This window comes from Lygodium microphyllum, chromosome 5, assembly GCF_053477565.2.
Source record: "Lygodium microphyllum isolate KBCC chromosome 5, Lygodium_microphyllum_v1.1.10, whole genome shotgun sequence".
NCBI classification, from domain to species: domain Eukaryota; kingdom Viridiplantae; phylum Streptophyta; class Polypodiopsida; order Schizaeales; family Lygodiaceae; genus Lygodium; species Lygodium microphyllum.
Genome location: NC_141139.1, coordinates 129460627 through 129465982, shown reverse-complemented (window position 1 = coordinate 129465982; position 5356 = coordinate 129460627).

The window sequence follows — 5356 nt, the reverse complement described above, 5'->3', positions numbered from 1 at the left end:
ACTTTCTCTTCCAATTTACTATTCAAGAAAGCATTCTTTATATCCATTTGGTATCATTTCTAGCTATAGATAGAAGCTAATGCAATGATTGATCTCACTATAGTTATCTTAGACATTTGGCTAAATGTCTCTTCATAATCCAAACCATATGTTTGAGCATAAATTTTTGCAACTAGCCTAGCCTTGTATCTCTCCCATGAGCCATCAAATTTGCACTTGACTTTATACACCCATGTATAGCCAATTGACTTCTTGCCATAAGGCAACTCAACTAGATCCCATGTCTTATTCTTTGTCAATGTATCCATTTCTTCATCTATAGCATTATTTAAATCTTTGTTTCCAACTATACCTTCAAAATAAGTGGGATCTACATGTTGAACATACAATGCCATGTATGCATAATTCCTTCATGAAACAATTATATGTCAATCTATCCATGATTAGATGACTCACTCTATCTTATCTCCTCAATTGAGGTGCACTAGACAGTGTCTCAACTATTCTTGCATGTGGTGGAGCATACTTTCTTACACTATTTATCCTTGGAGTTCTAACATATGGCATGCCAAACTTATCATCCATAGACTCATCCTTAGAACTTTTACCCATAGGCTTATTCCCTTGTGCAATTTCTACCCTCTTTTGTGCACTCTTTAACATGCCACTCCATGGACTACAATTGCCACTGCTTTCTACATGGACTTGAGGACTAAAAATATCTTCAACATGCTGATTTCTTTGACCATTATTTGTTGCTTTTTTTTTACATACCCATCATCAAAAGTTCTCTTATTAACATCCATGTCAACTGCAGCTTTTGGTCCTCGATACCAAGACTCATACTCACTGAATCTTACATCCATGCTTATGTAAACCTCTTTACTAATAGGATCATAACATTTGTAGCCCTTCTTCTCATCTGGATACCCAAGAAAGATGTATTTCATAGTTTTGATTCCATTTTTTCCTCAAATCATTAGGAACATGTACGTAACATACACAATCAAACACCCTAAGGTATGTAACTATAAGTGTCCATCCATACATTTTCTCATATGGAGAAATATGATGCATGAAAGTTGTAGATGTCATGTTCATGATATGGACTATAGTATGGACTGCCTCAACCTAATAAGTTAACGGAATATGCATCTGATTCATCATTGCCCTTGCTAATTCTGTAATAATCATGTTCTTCCTTTTTGTCACACCATTATGCTATGGTGTATACTTGCAAGTGACCTGTCTTTTGATCCCATGGTCTATCAAATAGTAAAAGAACTCATTTGACATATATTCTCCACCATTATCTAATCTTAATATTTTTATGTAGTCCCAAAATTTCTTTTCTACCATAGCCATAAACTCCAAAAACTTTTCAAATGCATCACTTTTATGCTACAAAAACTACAACCATGTCATCCTACTAAATTCATCAATGAATGTGATATAGAATCTGCATTTCCCACTCAAAGAGGCATTCTAACATGGAGCCCAAATATCAAAATATACCATTTCCAAATTATAGATGCTCATTCTTCCCCTCTTTGAAAACAGAATTCTAGACTACTTGTTGCCAAATTGACAAACCTCACATACATTATCATAATTTACATATCCAAACTCTGAAAGCCCACAAACCACATAATTTACACATCCAAACTATGAAATCCCACAAACCACTTATCTAGATTTCATCTATTTAAGTCTTTTTATATTCACATGTTAAATCCTTGTATGCCATAATTCTACATCTTTATCTTTGTCCATGACCTGCCTCAACATACATAGAGCTTTGAATTATGGGAATTCCTACATCCAACGTAAATAGCCTTCCCTTCTATTGACCACAAGCAATAATTCTGCCAGGTTTTCCATTCTTGAACTCCTCGATGAAACAACCATACTTGTTAAACTCACTTGCAACCCTTGATCAGCCATTCTAAAGCCAAATTGTTAGTGATAAGAGGCACATATAAGACATTCCCAAGCTTATTTTCTATTCATGTCTAATCACCAAAGGCACACTCCCAATATGAGTTATCTTATGAAATCTGTCATCTCCTATAGCCACATACTCTTCAATCTACATTTGTTATTTTCTATCAAACTATTATGCATGGTGAGTCATATGGTTTGTAGTAGGTGAATCCAAAAACCAATTATCCTCTCTAGGAGGGTGTATCATACTACCAAGTACACACTCCATGGTGAAGAGATGACCTCCAGGTGATGAACTACATCTAGAATCATAGCCACCACAATGGTATCCATCTGCATAGTGCCCAAAATGGGTTCTTCTTATAATAAGGACATGCACCATCTCTCTATGGACTAGAATATCCTCTACCTCTAGAGTAGGATCTCCCCTTGTCTCTAGGCATAAAATCACCATGTCCAAAGGTACTACAACCAAGTGCAAAGTTATTTGCACAACCATAAGATGATCCTCTAGCTCTAGATGAGCTACCACATCCTCACTAATGATAAAACACACTATCTTGATTTGTATTTTTTCCAATGCTTGATGCATTGAGGCCCAACTTAATCATTTCTATGCAAGAAGCAAAGTAATCAACTCTTCAAAATTAGGCATAGAGCCTCCTTTCATAGAATTGGAGGTATCAAGGGACTTGTATGTAGGTCCAAGTTTGTTTAGAGTGATTAATATTGAATTATCATCAACTAGTGCATTTATTGAAGGAAGATCTTTTGCAAACTATTTTATTTCTACTACATAGTCACTGAAGCTTCTATTTCCTCACCATGCACTATGCAACCTCTGCTTTAGTAGCTATGTTTTCTTAGCCTTCATGCAAGTTCCATACATCTTCTTAATGATTTTCCAAGCATCTTTGCGTGTGTTTACCTTTTTAATGTGTGGAATCAATGTCTCTAAGATATATATAGATATCCAATGCAAGACTTTCTTATTTTTACTAGTCCAATCCTTTAGTGGGTTCATTAGGTAGTTCTAGGTATACATCTTCACCTATAATGAGGTCTCATAGGCCTCTCCCCATCAATAATTCTCCATACAATAGGACCATATACATCTTCACTTATAATGAGGTCTCATAGGCCTCTCCCCATCAATAATTCTCCATACAATAGGACCATATACTATAGCTATCCTTAGTCAATTTTTTGCCCACAATTTGCATAATCTATGCATTTTACAACATTATTATGGCTACAAATTCAACAAAACTAGTTGTATATAATGTGGTATATCAATATCCAAGCATGTAAAGAGTATCAACCAGTCAAAACCAAGACCAAAATGCATTAAAAATGCCCAAGAAAATGCATGTCAATTAAGTTTCACTACAATGGTTGGAATACATGTGTCAATCTACTTTCACATATACACATACATCATGCATATATGTTAAACACTAGCTATCCTAGTGCACAGATTGGATATTGCGTAGCAAGCGCCGGAAGGTCCCCAAGAACAAAAAAACTCTACTTTTGCACAAAAAATAAGAGAGAAGACTCGCACGACATGAAGCAAAAAACTAATTGGGTACAATCTCCCCCCATGCCTTGTGTGATCGCTCCACAAAGCATGTATTTGATATATTATTCATCTCCAAGCTCAAAAAATAGCCCAATTTACAATTAGCATGCTTTAGCTTTTGTGTTTACTTTTGTCCCACTAAAGAATTAAAGCGATTGGGTGCCCAAGAGTCAGGTTGTGCCCAAATACAATGTCAAATAACAAATATTTAAATCGTGCGCCCATGCGCATAAAAAATAATAAATAAATGTCAGGCGCTTCAATAAATAAGTGCATCAAAATAAATATTGGCACCATGCCTAAGATGCACGTCCATCAAAAATGATAATCTTTTCTAAATAACTTGAATACACACTATCGCCCAGTGCTTCCCAGCGCCACCGATGCCTGCTCTACACATCAACTGAAGCATTCACAATTATTAGAAAATAATAAAATTAAACCAACAAAAGTGAATACCTAGTAGTCTTCAACTTAAAAATAAATAAATTGGTTAGAACTCAATCCTAACCTTAATTTATTACAAGTGCGCACTCTAAACTCATAAACGTCCATTAATTTAAATATGTATTTTACAGAATCACCCGCTATGGAATCACCCACTTGCACATTAAATTAACAAGACGCCCGAAAAGGACAGGTGTCCCATCGACTTTTTGCACAAGGAATTCACCTTGTGTATGAGCCCCATCAACAAATATAATTTTACGAAATCCACTGCAAAGCCTCAAAGAATCCACCATGGAATATGCCTCCTGGCATCATACCCTCGGGGTGGGATAGCAATTATCCTCAATTGCTATTAGCTCAATGTGGAGCCAGCAGTGAAGGGTAAGCACTTAGATCTCGAGCGTGCATCCATTGAGCCTCTTCAACAGGATGATTTTTAAACTTAACCAAATATCTAGAATATCTACATCCAGTTCTAGTGGTCATAAAGTTAGTATCTAGAATAGTTTTAGGTTCAAGGATTTCTGTTTCTTCTTCTAGCAAAGGAGGGTTTTCATAGACAGGATGTACAGGTAATTGGCCTTTGAAAGGGAGTAACAAACTAATATGAAAAGTGCTGTGGATTTTCCAGTGTTGTGGTAATTCTAGTTTAAATGCATTATCATTGATTTTGTGAATGATCTTGAAAGGTTCATAAAATCTAGGAGCTAACTTTACAACAGGATGTTTGTCAACACTTTGTAATCTCACTTTTCAATACATAACCAAACATAATCATCAACTTTGAAATTCATAGCTTTTCTTTTCTTGTTGGATTGTTTTTTGTATGATTGTTGGGTTTTCGCAATCATATCTTTAACTTCATCAAAAATAGTAGCATGCATGTTAGCAATATCATCAAGAGCTTGAACTTTGTTTGACAATGATGTAGCAGGTGCAGGTAATCTATATCCATAAATAATTTCAAATGGTGCTTTCTGTGGAGCTGTATATGGTGTGTTATTGTATGCAAACTGAAGTAAATGTAAATGTGTATCCCATGTTTGTGGTTTTGAAATTGTGTATGCATGCAAAAGATCTAAAATGGTACCGTTAGTAGCTTCTGTTTGCCCATTTGTTTCAAGATGAAATGCAAATGAAAAATCACTCTTTGTTCCTAAATTAGCGAACAAAGTAATCCAAAAATTATTACAAAATCTAGAATCACGGTCAGAAATAATAACTTTTGGCAAACTATGATTAGTGAAAACAGTTTTCAAAAACAATTGAGCAGCTTGAGATGTAGTTAATGTTTTCTTGCATGGAATGAAATATGCTTGTTTGCTAAACCTATCGACAATAGTCCAAATCATATCATGATTGGCTTTAGTGTTAGGCAAA